The sequence below is a fragment of the Corythoichthys intestinalis genome, chromosome 8, assembly GCF_030265065.1.
Source record: "Corythoichthys intestinalis isolate RoL2023-P3 chromosome 8, ASM3026506v1, whole genome shotgun sequence".
Lineage (NCBI taxonomy): Eukaryota > Metazoa > Chordata > Actinopteri > Syngnathiformes > Syngnathidae > Corythoichthys > Corythoichthys intestinalis.
This window is the reverse complement of record NC_080402.1, coordinates 57,366,919-57,384,784: the sequence shown is the minus strand read 5'-3', so window position 1 is coordinate 57,384,784 and position 17,866 is coordinate 57,366,919. Positions and strand designations below refer to the sequence as shown.

The following is a 17,866-nucleotide window of genomic DNA, read 5'->3' as shown; positions in this document are numbered from 1 at the left end:
CATCACTATTTGAAACATATCTTGAGTGCAAAAGGGCTCAAATTTGAAGGGTACAGATTGCATGTATAAGATAATTTTCAGAAAGCCCCCCCCACAGACACACACTTCAGATGATGGGTTATTTATCTAACGGCAAAAAAGACCCAAACAGAACTATAAACAACAAACAATAGCAAACATCGGACTCTTCCTACGTAGCCTTCGCTGAGACTTTACTTAGATGGAATGGCCCTATCGCAAAACCACACCCCCAAATCACAAAATTCTGAAACGTAGCCGTAGATGCTTAGGGATACTGTGTTGTCGTGACTTAAGACTACTTTTTTAAAAAATAATTTTAAAATAGCAAAAACCCGAAGGTTTTATGCTGTGCGTGGGGTACCTGTAATTTCGACACCTGGTACCCTGAAAGATTGGGGGGAGGAATTTTTACCTGGTCTTTCCTTTGGAAAGATCAGGTAGCGAGATTCTACAACTTCCTCCCTATATGTTATTCTGTTTTTTTTTTTTGAATGGGAATCCTTCGGCACGCTGCGCAGCCCGAACCGCTTGACCGATCGGCACTATTCAAGTACCGACACGTCCGGAATTTTTGCGCGACGATGGGAATTTTTCAAACAACACCGAAAAATTTTCCGTTTGCCCGTAAACGGCAATTTTCCGGAAAAAAAAAAGCAATTTTCAAAATGTATCTAGTCCTACAATTTTTTACCAAATTACATAATTTAGGTATCAAAAATTCCGGGACGGTGAGGGGCATAAAAGTTGTATACAGAATTTGGAAAAAATTTACGGTTCACCAGAAATTTGACAAAAACTTGCCCATTCATTTTTAATGAGAAAAAAAAAAAGTTTTAAAATGTATCTAGTCCTACAATTTTTCACCAAATCACACAATTTGGGCATCAAAAATTCCAGAACGGGGAGGGGAATAAAGGTTATTAACACAATTTGGAAAAAATATACGATTCCCCGGAAATTTGCCAAAAACCTGCCCATTCATTTTTAATGGGAAAAAAAGAGAACTTTCAAACTGTTACTAGTCCGTCAATTTTTGACGAAAACACACAAGATGGGCGTCAAAAATTCCGGGATGGCGAGGGGCATAAAAAACACCGAGAAAAAATGTTTGATAAAATGTACGGTTTCCCGGCAATTTGCCAAAAACTGGCCCATTCATTTTTAATGGGAAACAAAGAAAAGTTTCATAATGTATCTAGTCCTTCAATTTTTGACCAAATCACACAATTTGGGCATCAAAAATTCCTTGACAGCGAGGAGCATAAAAGTTGTATACAGAATTTTGATAAAAATTACGGTCCCCCGGAAATTTTTCAAAAACTGTCCCATTCATTTCTAATGAGAACATTTCCCTTTCACTTACAATGGGATTTCCAATTGAATTTTTGACATTGCATTGATGCCATTGACGGCCATGCATGTCGAATCTATTGATGCCAATGTACTTGGATTCAATTGACTTTATGGATGTCAATGCCATTGACGGCCATGGACGTCCAAAATGTTTCCCATTCATTTTTAATGGGGAAAAAACAAAATTTCCCCAAATCAACCAGATATCAATAGGACCTGTCCCCCAAACATCACTGACTCCATTGACGCTTATAGGGGGTGCTGCCATTGACGTCCATAGACGTCCAAATTTTTTCCCATTCATTTTCCAATGGCATTTTAGCATGTTTTTACATTTTATTGATGCCAATGTACTTGGATTCCATCGAAGCCTATGTAAGTTGATACTAGAGCTGGGAATCTTTGGGCACCTAACGATTCGATTACGATTACGATTACGATTCAGAGGCTCCGATTCGATTATAAAACGATTATTGATGCACCCCACTCCTTTTATTTTTTTAATTTTATTTATTTATTTATTTATTTATTTAATTTGTTTTGTACATTAGTTCCAAAATTGTTCAAAAATCCTCTCAGGCTAAACCAAACTACTATTTCAGTATCAAGTTAACATATAGCAGTAAACAAATATACAAAAATAACAGTAAATAAAAAACTCCATTCTATATCAGCAGCTTTAAACTACTTTCAATTAATTTAATGTTGTGAATCAACCGTTAAAGTTGTTAAAATTGCTCCTGTTATTCCATAATTTTTCTTTTGTCTACTTTCAACATGTGAAAGTTTTAAAACTAATTTAAAGATAGATTCAAGTCAATATTTTACCGATTTAGGAGTATTTTAGATAAAAAGTTAATTAGGTTCGCTTGGAAGGTTCGCAACAACAGCCTTGCAGGGAAGTGTACTGCTTTAAGATGGCGGCCGTTACTAACGCCCGCATCTAGTTTTTTGTAGATGTGCTGGTAACGATACCGAAGCTATAATGCATCTAGTCCTATATAAATGATATCTACCGTAACATAATGTGGCTTGTAGCAGCTTTTCGGCAGCAGTCAGGTACGTTGTTTTTTTTTTTTTTTTTAATCTCGTGGCATGAGTTGAGCTAGAGCCGTGAGTTGAGCATTGGCGTTACCCGAGGGGCCGGGTAATGAGAAGCATGATGTTTAGCTACTCTCGCTCCGTCCCTAATTGCGTACCGAAGACCGCGCGGCGCGCTGAGTGTGTCGTACTTCTGCTTTACTAGGCATATTTCAATAATCGGAATTTGGATGTTTGTGAATCGTTCTCGAATCTTCCACGGCCGAATCGCGAATAATCTAAGAATCGGAAATTTTGCACACCTCTAGTTGATACCATTGACGTCCATGGACGTCCCAATTTTTTCCCATTCGTTTTCAATGGGAACATTTTTTTTCCCCCAAATCAACAGAAAATGACTAGATATCAATAGGGCGTGTCCCCCAAATGTCCCCGATTGCATTGCCGCTTATGGAGGGTGATGCTATTGACGTCCATGGACGTCCAAACTTCCCATTCATTTCCAATGGCATTTCTTCATGTTTGTTCATTCTATTGATGTCATTGTACTTGGATTCCATTGACCCTTATGTAAGTTGATACCATTGACGTCCATGGACGTCCAAATTTTTTCCCATTCATTTTCAATGGGAATTTTTTTTTTCCCCAAATCAACAGAAAATGACTAGATATCAATAGGACGTGTCCCCCAGATGTCCACGATTGCATTGACGCTTATGGAGGGTGATGCCATTGACGTCCAGGGACGTCCAAATTTTTCCCATTCATTTTCAGTGGGATTTTTTTTTTTCCGAAAATCAACAGAAAATGACTAGATATCAATAGGACATGTCCCCCAAACTTCCCCAATTCCATTGACGCTTATTAAGGGTGCCACAATTGGCGGCCATGGACGTCCAAATTTCCCATTCATTTCTAATGGGATTTAATTTGTTTAATGCCATTGATAGGCATATTTGTCCATTCTATTGATAGCCTTGGGCGGGGCTACGATCTGTAAAGCCACACAGGAAAGACCAGGTGTAATTTCTCCAGAAATTGCAGTTTCTAGTTTTTTGTGTTATTCAGCCTGTGGGGTTTCTTGTTTTTAAGTTACGAGTGGTAGCATTTCGCTTAAATTATAAAATTTCATAACCACTGCATACCGCAACCCTCTCTGTTTGCTTCTAGATTAAATTCCTTAAAAAAAAAGGTCTATTTCCAGCTGTGGGAGTGCATATTCACAAATGTAAACTCCCGCCATTATCCATAAATTGTTTGCTCACTCAATCACTGTCACCGAAGGAATAAGACAGAGCCTTGGGTTAACCAAGTTTTACAAGGGAGCGGCGCTTTTGCGATAGGTCCATTACTCTTGTATAATGCATATTTTCCCCTTAAAAATAATCAAATCCATTTTCATAAAAATCAAAATCAAATCACTGCAAGAGTCGCATTAAGTACGAGCAAAATTAAGAAAATTATTCATAGTGTATACAAATCCCTTTCAGGTATTGCTTAAGATATAAACATGTTCAGTTAATTTGTATACAACCAGTATACAAATACGACTGCGATGAAAATATTTCGTCAACGAACAATTTTTTCATGACGATGACGACGAGACGAGCTAAAGATGTGCTTTGGGAAACTAAAATATAATAAGACTAAAGCCAGTTTTCGTCTGATGGGACGAGAACGAGACGAAAATGCGCATTAATTTTCGTCACATGTTCACAATGTGTTTGATTTTTGTGTAGTTAGCATGCAACGTTATAGTAGCAGTGTCTGGTTGCGTCACTCATGTGACGTGCTGCGCCCCCCATCCTCAACTCACCAGTGTGTCCTCTCCAGTCTGCAAGCTTGCACACAAGGTAAGATTTGTTTTCTTATCTTGGCCTATCCAATGTTGCTTTAGCCATTAAATGTCTGTGATGAGTGATAATTACACACTAAATGTAACTCGTGGCGTTAGTGTAGCATTCACGTTAGCATTAGACTAATGCTAACGTCCAGCTCTTTTTCTCGCGTTCGGGAAATCATGGGTACTACATTGCGACAAATGGCTATTTGTACACCACATAGCATGACAGGTTTGAACCAACTCTCTCGTTGATAAACAACGATGGCACCTGCCTCGACCTTTTGTTTCCTGGCTGTGACATTAAAGCCCCATTCGGCTGTTTCCGGGATACTTTCGGAAATGTTCGTAATTTTGGATCTATTTTCGATAATTGCTCATGAATGTGATTTATTTTTGTTGTTAACTTTATTCATATTTGTTATCTTGCCACATAACGGTTCTATTGATATCTCACAGCCCCTTAGTATTATAATTCTCTTTAAGGGTGTCAATGATGGCCTTCTGGACAGCAGTCAGGTCGGCAGTCTTACCCATGATTGCGGTTTTGAGTAATGAACCAGGCTAGGAGTTTTTAAAAGCCTCAGGAATCTTTTGCAGGGGTTTTGAGTTAATTAGTTGATTCAGATGATTAGGTTAGTAGCTTCTTTAGAGTACCTTTTCATGATATGCTAATTTTTTGAGATAGGGATTTTGGTTTTTCTTGACTTTTGTTTGCCAAAATCATCAATATCAGGGGTCGCGTTAACCGAATATTTTCCGTCGTTGACCGTTTTTTTAAAACGGTGACGGAAAAAACTGAAGTCCATCCGTCATTTTGACAGGTTGCAATTCACACCCCAGACCACAGGGTGGCGACTGAGCATATTAATTAGCTATTGTCTCTCTTGATGCATGACGTCGTTGGCCTTACTCGGAAAAATGTCAAGGCAACTGAGTGTTTGCCTGGCACGGCCAGACTGTTCTCCCTGTATTTTTCAAACACTGAGAGAAAAGTCTGGGACACAGCCTCTCGAGTAGCTACAAAATCAATCGACAAATCAGATTTGTTTATTTGCGTGACGTGATCTTCACGAGCAACGTCACTCTTGCGCGCCGAAAGTCGTCTCTACAACAACACGGATGGCGGGAGAGCCGAGAATATGTTCCAATCCGCGGTAAATTCAGTTTTAAATGAGCTAAAACACATCGACACGAGACATTGACAACAGTCTGTCTCGCGCTAGCCATGTTGAATAAACTCCGTTCTCCTCGTATGTTTACTTCCGCGCGCCGCGCAAGTCCCTCGTCCTGCCCTCGTCGCTTTGCTAACGGCATGTCTGCCCGTCGCTGATTGGTGCACTCCGCTGTCTGTTTGCCTCTTGTTAAGCTTGTTCGGGCAGAATATTAATTAAAAATGAATGAAAACTAAATACTATTGAATATGTCATTATTATCATTTTTAAAATGTAAGTGACGGGTAAAAATAGATTATGACCGGATTTTTATGACACTGTCAGTCAAAATGACAGACAACGAAAAAATCTAGCGCAACCTCTGATCAATATTAAAACAATAAAAGGCTTGAACTACCTCAGTTGTGTGTAATGAATCTAAAATATATGAAAGTCTAATGTTTATCAGTACATTACAGAAAATAATCAACTTTATCACAATATGCAAATTTTTTTAGAAGGACCAGTATACACACACAATCAAACTTCGCAAACACACACATCTATTTCTAAATTGAAGTGATTGATAGTGGGGGGAAAAAATCAAATATAACACTAAAAAAAGTATTTTCAACTACATGACAATAAACTAGTTCAGTTCAATTTTTTTTTCAAGCATGCCACTCAGTTTCCCCTTGAACAAGACAAAGCTGATACGTCCAGAGTTAAAGGGCTCATTTCATTTATTATTGATATGAATTTAACCTGGGGGTGACTCAGTGGTCTGAGCGCCCCGCTGCCATTCTGGAGCCCCAGGTTCCATTCCCGCTTGTAGTTTGCGTTAGGAAGAGTATCTGGCATAAAAACTTGTGTGCCGAATTGATCACGCTTATCGAAAGGGCTGGCTCGATAGGTAATTTGAATTAACTATGATCTTAATTGTCTTTATTTATTGTGTAAACATATCTGAAACAGCTCAAATAAGCAGCTAATAATGAAGTAAGAGCAGCTGCTTGCCGGCACGATCACGTTTTATATTTGATTCGATTTGTCGACTACTTGCAAAAATAATTTGTGATGACTCAACGATCAAAATAATCATTCGTGGCACCCGTACTCGAAAGCCATCCTTCACTAAGTGAACAGGCCCAGCACTCCCGCATCAATAATTCACATAACTACACTTAATGAGTGTGATCTAAACAAATCACACATGAATTACAGCCGCTTTTCAGCTTGACCTAGGCTTGGATTGTCACCAAAGTGAAATGCAGGGATGGGATGCAATATTCATCTCTTGCACACTTGAAACATAAATTTATTTTCATGAGTACAAAGGGATGGAGAGAATCAACAGGCAGACTGAAAACTGGTATGCATCCATAAGAGAGGAGCAAGAATGTGGAATGCTAAAAGAAAAAGACCCATTTCACAACAGAGAAACCAAAGAAAAGAGAGGAGATTCTGTCCTTCCTTTTTAGCGGAATAAATCCCTGCTGCTGAAATGTAGGTGATAAGTGAACATTCACAACAACACTCACAAATCAATGGAACCACACTTCAAGTTCTCGACACAGCACAATCATAGTCACTGCGCCTTGTCTCTAAAATGGACTTAAAATGCCGGGGCGGCAGAAGCTCGGCATATAAAGACTTTTAGCTCAAAACAAGGAAACCAGGACTAGTAAAGGTGGGAGTCAGCTTCGTAAGCACTATCGAAGTAACAAAGTACTCTCAAACTGCTCCGATCACGAGACAAAAACAAGCACAAAAAGAATAAAAATCTATTTTATTGTTGCACATTAGCATTAGAATTAATCCTTGTCCCTTAGGCTACGTTTACACTAGGACAGATAATTTTCTCCAGGGTATTTTGCCCACTATTTTTATACCTGTCCACACTTACATTTAAGGTGTGTTTAAAGCCCCCCTGCTTCTGCAAGGTACACCTGCATTAGCGCAAACTACGCATGCATAGAAAGGAACAGCCTCATAGGTTACGTCATCGCCAGCACGGTTTACCTCTGAACCGGAAACTCTTTACTCGCCGGCAGCAAATTTCGAAATTACTACAACTTCCAGACTGTCATTATTTTGTGATCACTGTTTTTTTTCATGAACGCAATTAAACGCATCATGCAGGAGCGAGAGTGAAGGGGGAGCACGCTCGCTTTTATGAGCAGCTGCCGAGTTGCAATTGAAATAAGCCAGACAATGTGACTTGGGATATTACAATCCATGCTCAGTTGCGCTCTCACCACTTGGAAAATAACAAATAGAAGCATATGGTGTGGCGCTGCGTATATTTCCTGGAAGCCGCAACCAGGAGTGCTTGTGCCTAACAGTGTCGATCCTGGAAGTGGCGACAGTTTAGACAGGCAGAAATGTCATGGAAAAAAACTGATCGCGCCCCTCTTTGAAATTTGAATTGAAAATTTTCCTCTACGCATTTATATACTCATGTTCGGTCGGCACTGAGGTGAGAGGGGCCAGCCCCGCAGCTGGCTGATCGGCGATAACGCGGGAGAAGAACTCTGTAAAAAAGGCTCATCTCCGCGTCATCCGCGATAGGAGGACCACAAATGGGCACTGAATTGAAGCATATTATTCCAACGTAGTTTGAAGGTTCAAGAAAAATGTGTGGAAAAGAAAAGAGCTGCAGGAATGCTACGTCATGATCGTCCGCCTCCATTGTTTACGATGCCATCTAAAAATGGCGATGGCATGACGTCACTTCCTTAGTATCTGATTGTTGTACAGAGACAGCAGTCCATATTAAGCGTATACATTATCCGTCTAACAACTAATCTGGATAATAGGCATATTAGTGTAGCAGACATGCCTTATGGTCCAACTAATTACACGTTTAAGGCCTTTATCCGTCCTAGTCCTTAGTCAGGACTGGACAGTAATTCCGAATAAACATGCGTAACAATGAACGAACATGTGTAATAGCGATAGAAAAAAACAATTACATTTTTTTTTTTTTTTTAATGAAAGGCCCATCTTGCAGAGTACTGAGGATTGCGGAGCCCCAGTGTTGTTTTTGGCAGCCCTTCTAATCTTAATCTTTTGGACGAAAATACTTACTGGATTAGACTTAGTCATATTTTAGTCATTTCAAAATGTGTTTGTCTTGTAGTTCTTGTCAACAATTTCGCAAAATGTTTTTGTCTGTGTAATTCAGAGGTGTAAGTCCCAAAATAAATAAAGGTTTCCAATGATTTTGAACGAGTATTGACAGTCGAACACATATTGTAGTGTCGACAAAGACAATGCCAACTTTGTGATAATACTGCTCACTGAGCAGCAGTGTTGTTTTCGAAAACAATGATGATAATGAAAATATTCCGTCCACGAACAATTTTTTTCATGACGACGCAACGATGACGAGCTAAAAACGTGGCTTGGGAGACCAGAACATAACGAGACAAATGACAGTTTTTCTCTGACGAGACGACAATGAGACGAAAACGCGACATTGTTTCTGTCATGTTTTAACAATGCGTGACATATTCATATTGTACGTGGAGTACGTCAACTTGCATCGTAGCAGTCTTTGGGTCACAAATTTCCATCTCGTTCTTTTTTCATCAGACAAAAACTGGCATTCGTCTCGGTATGTTTTTGTCTCCCTGGACACATTTTTAGCTCGTTATTGTCTCGTTATCGTCATAAAAAAAATTGTTCGTCGATGAAATACCTTTGCTATCACTATCGTTGACAAAAACAACTGCTGAGCTTAGTGGGTAGCCTCCAGTGGTCCGTCAAAATAGGGCATCATTTACCATTTTCAATGATAAAAAAATACACTAAGAATAATTGTAATAATAATAATAATAATAATAGTATTTAAACAATAAGTTTTCCCTAAGAGGTGTACGAGATCTGGTGAATAGATACTGGTGAATTTCATTCATTCATGTTTTGCCATACAATACAAATAGGCAATAATTATTCGAGTGGCTTCAAGCTAAACCGATCATACCGAAGAGGAGTCTGGCTGCAGCCCGCCTCTCTCAGTACCCTGCGCCGCTCTTCTCAGTACCCCTCCCGCAGACAGGAAATGACGCAATACCGCAGCTCTCAGTCCCCTCAGACCGGAAATGTCGTCAACCCTTGCGACGAAAACAAGTTACGTTATTTCACCTCTCGCAAAGAAAACACGGTAAGTGGCCGCACTGAAAAAAAGTTTTTAAAAGCGTATGCATGTTTAAAAATGTTAAATAGTTAAACAACACTTGCGGTGAAAATATGAAGTGTTTATTCTGAGTTGAAAAGACCGTACTTATATGTAGTATTCTTAATGTAATTTAAATAATGTCTTCCTTTACTAACTGCATGTGACTTTGCTCTACTTATATTGTTTAATACGTACTGATGAATTCAGCAGCGAATTGGCTAATGCTGCTAATGCTTTTTACATTTTTTTCCCCACAATGAACAGTCTTCTTTGTGTAGTTTTCATCATTATATTGCACTCTTATTTTTCATTATGTACATGCCTGCAATTCGCAGCTCGCTGTTTTTGTTGTTGTATGGTATTGTTGTTTTGCCTTCATTTGTTTTGTCTGGTCCTTTGTAGTTTGAATGTTGTCACATGATCCAAATAGAACAAGGTTGTAATTTTTTCTTGATATTGTTACTCTGCTTAGCTATATATTTTTTCATTATTTTTATTTTTTTTTACTAGCTCCAAGATCACCACCCCATTGGGAAGAAACTAAATCACGACCACCAAATGGTAGTCTTCCCATGCAGATACAGGGATGTCACACAGATCCAAATGGAAGTAAGTAGCATAAGTAGTAATGTACTTTAGATTTTGGACTGTGCTGAACACTTTTTTTGATAGACATCGAACACTGTAAAACCCACTGTGCAGACAGGACCAATGGTGACAATATAAGACCATGCTGATCTTCATGGACGGTTCAAACTTATCCTGCCCAGGAACGGCTGGTATGTTTTTATGTCTGAGACAAATGTTGCGCTTAGTGGAAATCTGGATAGGCTTATTATTCCTTATATTAGTTAACAATTGGACATAATTGATTATTTACTCTTTATTTAACCAATCAACATTCTCATTAGCTTATGCAAATCTTGAATATAAAGAGACCAGAAATGGTGTTGATTTTCTAAAAAAAGAAAGTTTGATTGACACGTGCTGACTTTTGGAACGTTGGCCTGAACAATGAAATGGAATCAACTGTGAATTTTGAGGATTTAGTTTCTCTAAAGAACATAATGTCACTTGTACAATTAAGTAAAATGTAGCTTTTTGTGTTTGTTTTTTTGCAGATATGAAATGCATATTTATAGCTTGTCTAACAAGTAGCTCATTCAAAGGTATAAAAAAGTATTTTTTGGCGTGTGTAGGGTATTATTTTAACTATGTAGCCTACAGAATGCTTGTATGGGCTCATGTAGGTGTCTGCGTACGTTTGTATTTATATAACATATGTCCGTGTGTATAGATTATGTATTTTTCAGGGAAGGACCATATTTGTGGCTGACCCCTATGTTGTTGCAACATGGTGAAAGCCTACAGAATGTGACCCACACATGCATTTGCCTGTAAGGCTGATTAGTAACAAGTACAACTTGGAGCATTGGTTCATTTTCAAAGAACAGTCAAATCATAACAAATTAAATGATCAAAATTCCAATTATTTCTGGGAAGAAAAACAGATCCAATCATGAGATCAGAGAACTATTGTTATCTCTAATGAAATTCAGTATCCATTCATATTGGCATGGCGTTTCCATGATGATCCAGAATAGCCTTGTTTGGTTTTGAAGGTATGTTCCAGTCGATCCTTTTATGTTGCCCCTTCAATTAAAGCAGAATTGCACTCCAGATGATTCATCCAATCATTTGAAGCAAAATTCTAAAATGCCACTCTAAAATTGCGAATGTTTTGTTTCAAGGGCGTTGGCCCGGTCTCAACATTGGTAGGGACGAATATAACGCAAATAAGGTTGCTCAAAAGTTGGTGGGGACAACTTTAGCATCCTGAAAAGTTGGTCGTGTTATGTCCCTACCGTCCCTATGCAAACCTACGCCCTTGTTTTGTTTGCATGAATCATTTAAACCTGACTGGTTGGTGTTCTTATGCATGGAAACACGTTTGTAATTGTTTAACTACTGTATTTAATATAAACCTATATATTCAATTGCAGAAAACGTTGACAGTCAATCAACAGGGGGACATGGAAAGAGAGGATTGGAAGTGAAATAGAGGTATTTGTAAAAGTGTGTATATTCATTGATTCAAAACTTGAAGGAAGTGACTCGGTTAAATTCTTACTTTAGGGTTTTCCGGGACAGCCATAGGGGAAGGACTGTGGCATCTTCATGTTGATGGTAGGTGAGTTTAACTATCCAATTTTGTCCTCTGTGATATTTGTATTCATTTATCCATTTGTAGTATGCTCTTTGCACTGTTCTGGATGCTCTCTTTGAGTTTAACCATTGTAAAATGAAGTTCACCGAATCATTCAAATTGGGCTACAAAATATCCTTGTCGTTATTCTTTATTTACACTTGTTTTTAATTTTTGTTAGACTGATATGCCAACTCTGAGGAAGTGGTGGTGTATATTGCTAGCGGACAATTTCAAACTTGGGTGCATGGTAAATCTTTGAAACTGTTGATATGGCATTCATAGGAAAGTAGGTGCACAGCACCTTAATTCTTTGTTGGAAAATGTGGAATACTTATTTTTGTATTTTTTCAACCTATGTGAGCCACAGGAAAGAGTTTGCCCATTGGACAGATGAGGCAAAAGCATTACAGCGGGGTGAAGTGCCACCAGTCTATCAGTTACAGAAGTGAAATTTGAATATAATTGCTGAGGTCAGCTTTTAAAGACTTTTTAGTGTCCATTACTCTGACGCACTTTTGAACATGCCCCCCTTTATTCACTGATTTATTTTTAGGAAGAGGTGCAACCACAGCTCCTTCAAGTTAGTGGTGGCCCACTCCAAAAAGATATGGTGGGAAAAATGGTAAGATTGTTTATATACCTAGTTTAATGCAATGCCTGAAAAGAAAAATCAAGTATAACATTAACAAAGCATCATTTTTTTTTACTTATGTAATATTCAAATAGCTCTTTTCTTTCTCTTTTCCAATGAACAGTTTTGGTAAAAGATTGTGCAAGACAGCACAAAAGCCTCGGACAGGGCTGGGGGGGGGGGAATCAATGCAGTAGGAGTTCCCAAGCATCCTGCAGATGGAAGAGGATGAGCACGAACTACAATGTCTTGGAGCCATTCAAGTTCTGTTTCAACCATCTGGAAGATGGATTTACCTTTTTTGAGGAGATTGTTGACTAAAGAAAATATCGGGTATTCTCTCAATAAAAATAAAAAATAATAAAACTAAAAAAATAAAGTTTACCACATTAGAACTGGTTGTATTGAGTTAATTTTTCTACACTTATAAATTAGTTGTTTTTTTTCTTTTATCCCAGATGTTAGTTGTAGGTAGTTTTAATTACCTGTGATGAAGGCGGGAGTGCTTGCCGAAAAATGTCAGGTAATTAAAACAACCTACAACTATTGTCTGGGATAAAAGAAAAAAACAACTAACACATGACAACTATTTTGTCATTTCTGTTTGAAATAAAGGTGCCTTTCCTGGAGCAGAAAGTTTAATATAGTTTCTGAATTAGTTAATTAGGATCTTCACCCACATGAATGAATTTAAGTAGCAAAATGAAAGACAAAATTGGTTTGGTTGCAACATTGAGAGAATATTACGTTTTTGATACATTAAATTGTAATGAAGCTATATTAATGTGTCCGTTCATTAAAATGTAAGGATGACAGCAATTTCTAATAATTTTACAATTGACAAACTAAAGTACACACTGTGATAGGTCACAGGCGATCTTTCAGTCACTAATTAAACCTTTATTGCAGTAGTGTGTATTTTAATTTTGATGTACTGTAACCGTGTTTTTCATTTTGGTAAAATCAGCAGGCTTTAACAAACTGACCGCGCTTAAAGAGTTAATCTCCCGATTTCACCAAATCAATTTAAGGAGCATGGAAATAAATTATTATTTAAATAATAATGAGTGATGCTGAAACCGAAAATAAAAGACGTGCGAAAAGAAAAGTAAACTAGTATTTACGTTCGAATGGACGCTAATTATTACGATAAAACCGGAAGCTCGAGCGCTGCTTCATGTTGTCATTTCCGGTCTGAGAGCTGCGATATTGCGTCACTTCCTGTCTGCGGGATGGGTACTGAGACGAGCGGCGCAGGGTACTGAGAGAGGCGGGCTGCAGCCAGACTCTCTTGTCATACCGAGCAAAGCTAGTAATACGCGCAAAGTACATTTGCAGCAAGCTCCAAAAATCCCCATCATAAATTGTTGCAGCTTGGCAGTGGGAGAGCGCTGATAAAATATGAAAATGGTAGTTTCCTCGAAAGAAAAAAAGACCAAAGACACAGCAAGACTCAACGGATGGCATCATTAACAAAAAAAAAAAAAAGCCAGGAAGGTTCAGCAGTGTATTTTGATATCGGAAAGCACAGCAAGACAAGAATGTTTGCTTTTTAATTGTAACACTATGATTTGAAAATATGATTTTATGTTCTAAGATTATATTAGGTTGTTATTGGAGGGAAAATTTTTAAGTTGAGTTTTCATTGTTGTTGACTAAATAAGATTTTAAATCACTATTGTTTTTAAAATATCAACCAAAAATATGTCACCACTACATTTTCTACTGAAACCTGAAAATAAAAGGCTTCCTCAGTTATTAATAGTTGTATAGAGTTCATTTTGCCTACACTTATATATTCGTCAAACCCTTTCTTTTATCCCAGGCAATAGTAGGTAGTTTTATTTCAGGCATGAAAATGGGTCAGGGGTTAAAAAGGTGAGAAGGGTGTGGAGGAAATATGTTCCGGTACACTGTACAACCCAACAAAATATTGAGCTCTGTCGACACACACTCTGTTTCAGCAGGGCCGTGCAGAGACCGACCGATGGAGGGGCGGGTGCTCGTAGATCAAAAGGGGCACATGGACAAGTACTTAATACACCTTAAAACAACATAACTTCAATTTTAATCAGCTTTAGATAATAATTGGCTGCAACTGTGACATACTTTAATTGGGAGGGGCGACAGTGAATAGAAATCAACACTGTCATCAACACTTTCTGGCTGTGACTCAGTCAGTCTACCTCTTTTCTTCCTTCAACCTCTGCATCAAAACTTCCTTCCTCAACTTGTTCATTTGAGAACAAACCACAACAGATGGTCACTGAGCCACCAACAGCACAGTTTTCTCAAAACTATTATTTCATTATTATCCATACTGAACAACTCTAGCACCTAAAAATTAATAAAGCAATGACATAAAATCTTATAGAAAAATAACATTGTAATTGTGTTTATAATTGTATTTTATACCCGACTATCCTTGCAAACTTATTCTTACCAAGTCTGCCATTCACGCAGCTGATGAGGTATCCACTGCTTTTAGCAGCTTCATCCAACTTTTTTATCCCTCAATCTCCTTTCCTTACAAGGCATATCTATATAGTGAAATATAAATCTTAAAAAAAAATCTGACTCCCTGGTGGCTTTTATTTTTAAAGCTTTCTTAATTTCTTTCTCTCTCAATAACTATGGAGGTGGATTTGTGTCTTTATTATTCAATCCAAAAAAAAAGTTATATATAATATATATTTTTAATCCCAAAAAAGTCACTTTAAAAAAAAAAAATGTTTTTGATTGCAAAAATAAATTTGAGACAAAAAAAGCATTTGAAAACTATTTTTCTTGATTAAAACAACTTTTTCCATTAAAGTAATGTTGTTTTGCGTTTGGGTCACATTTTGGCTAGGACCTTTGTGTCTATTATTATTCAATCAAAAAAATAAGTTGCTTCAAAAAAAAAAATAAAAATAAAAATAAAAATCAATCATAGAAAAAGTTTGCATATGTGTCAATCATCGTTTAACAAAGTGAGCAGCCTCAGAGGGTTTGAGTAGCCTCACTAAGAAGCATTTTCTTACTACTTTATTCTTGTTTAAAAAGAATTCGGTGGGGCAGTAACATGCTTATAACTTATCATAATTCTTACATTTTGAAGTGCTTAAAAACCATTTATAAATGATACTTTGGGGGGAAGAAAAGTGAAAAAACATGTCTTACATATGTATTTTTCTCCCAATGTAAAATCTGAATAAATACATTGAACACGCACGAAAAAATTGAGGGGGGCCGCTACTTCGCGGTTTTCACTTATTGCGGCGGGTTCTGGTCCCCATTAACCGCGAAAAACGAGGGACCACTGTATTTCTGAAAAGCTTTAAGAAGCAAGAATCATTCCCACCACTCGTCGGGCCGGTGTTGTGCCGACACCGGCCGTCAGCTCAAGTCTCAGCCGAAAATAACGCGTCTCAGGCGGACGACGGGAGCGATGCGAGGCGCACCCTCCATCCGAGAGCTTGCCGCTTAATTTGACTCAACAGTGGGTTCTTCGTTTATATTACCGCTAAATATATAAGCTTGACGCCAATTTAACGGAAGCTATTTTTTCACGGGAGATTTGGCTAGCTCTGGCAGTGTTCAACGCAAGCTGCAACGAATGGCAGTAACTTTATTTATATCGCAAAATATGAAAACGATTGAAACCATTACTCACCAAATTCAATCTGCTGGCAAATACAGGCAAAGTGTGTATGCTGCGCTCTGGTCTGCCCCGGTGTGGATAAGGCCTGCTTTTTGTTTTCGCAGCTTTGCAATGCAACGAAAGGCTCTCCAAGCACTCCACGTACACGTAAAGAGTGTGCGCGATTGGAATAATGGAACGCAGTTTGAGCCGATGATTGGTTCTCGTCAGTGAAGCATCTAGAAGGATTTGCTGACTGTCCAAGTGTCACTTTTGAAAAGGACCGATTTCTGAATTGCTCAGTTTACGTACTTAGTTAATCACATGATGATAATAATAATAATAATTAATTAAATAAAATCTCCCGAACCCCCCCTCCCAAAAAGAATTTCTCCTCGGATCTACGCAATTCACGTAGGTCACCCTTTTTAACTTCAAAACGGCGAATTTCGCCGAAAGGTGAGAGATTTTCATGCCTGTTATTTACCTGACATATTTCGGCGGGCACTTCCGCCTTCGTCAGAGGGTCACTGATGTTGGTGTGACGCGTCTTTATCAGCTGATGGATGAAGGCGTGACTCACCTGCCAGAATGACAGGCGAGTCACGCGCTCTGCTGCCCATTCACTCTTCCAAGATGCTGTTCCAGGTCGTAGAGAGCATGTACATTACATGCAAATAAAACTACCTACTATTGCCTGGGATAAAAGAAAGGGTTTGACGAATATATAAGTGTAGGCAAAATTAACTCTATACAACTATTAAGAGAAAGTTATGGAGAAAACTGCGTCAAGGAGTTTCGCCTCCTAGAAAGGCTGACGAGAAAACGGGCGCGCTATAGAAACCACCTGAAATTCAACCTGCGCTGCCAGGACGAGGAAGTTATACCGGCTAGCCTGAATATCAAGAACCCCATCCCAACCAGGAATGCGGAGCAGATTATCAGAAAAGTGCAGATGACTCTGGTCAAAGAACGGATACGATGCACAACCAGTCAACTCAACAACATCAACAGTGAACTACAGCGGCTAACGGAGCAGTTTGAACGTCGATTTCCCCTGGACAACAACAAGGTAGCAACAATACGCACACACTTGGACAACGTACACGAACAAGAATTCACAACCACCAAATGCCGACACATCCGCAAACTGGACAGACTGATTGCACAGAAAAAGAAGGCAGAACCGGACCACACGCACATTAACGATAAATGGATTAAAAACATGTCACAACATAATCTCACGCAGGCCGAGCGCAGCATATTGTCAAAAGGACTCAACTACGCCGTCACACCCAAAAAGATACCGCAGGAGGAATTTATTTAAGCAACGGAACTAGCATGCGAAAAAATACACAACCCAGGACAAAAAGCAGCATTACGTAATGAAATAGCAGGAATACTAAAAACGGCCAAACCACCACCCAGCAATGTTACCAAACAGGAAGCAAGAGCAATCGCAACACTATCAAAAAATAAAGATATCACAATCCTCCCAGCAGACAAAGGCAGAACAGTAGTGATTATGGACACGGACACATACGAAAAGCAGATGCAGCAGTTACTACAGGATGATGCTTATGAGGTGTTAAAAAAGGACCCAACAGTTACTCAAACCATTACTTAATGAAAAGAAAATAGACAAACAGTCGTACAACTACTTATTACCCACAGCAAACATCATACCCAGGATCTACGTCACACCAAAAATCCATAAACCAGGTACACCTCTCCGCCCCATAGTAGACAGCATAGGATCAGTTACATACAACCTCTCAAAAGCACTCGCAGAAATAATAAAACCATTACTGG

The 17,866-nt window shown here is 38.6% G+C and overlaps 1 protein-coding gene and 1 long non-coding RNA gene across 4 annotated transcripts in view; one reads left to right on the top strand and one right to left on the bottom strand.

The window, feature by feature from the left end:
- Nucleotides 1-17,866, bottom strand: part of tusc3 (tumor suppressor candidate 3) — a 187,261-nt gene that overhangs the window by 150,883 nt on the left and 18,512 nt on the right. The window lies entirely within an intron of this gene.
- On the top strand, nucleotides 10,265-12,402 carry LOC130920993 (uncharacterized). Of its 2 annotated transcripts, none has more exons than XR_009064272.1 (5): nucleotides 10,265-10,371; nucleotides 11,596-11,656; nucleotides 11,729-11,779; nucleotides 11,980-12,048; nucleotides 12,169-12,402. It is a non-coding gene; the product is annotated as an uncharacterized LOC130920993 (long non-coding RNA). The 2 variants fall into 2 exon arrangements; XR_009064271.1 differs by having other exon boundaries at nucleotides 12,163-12,204.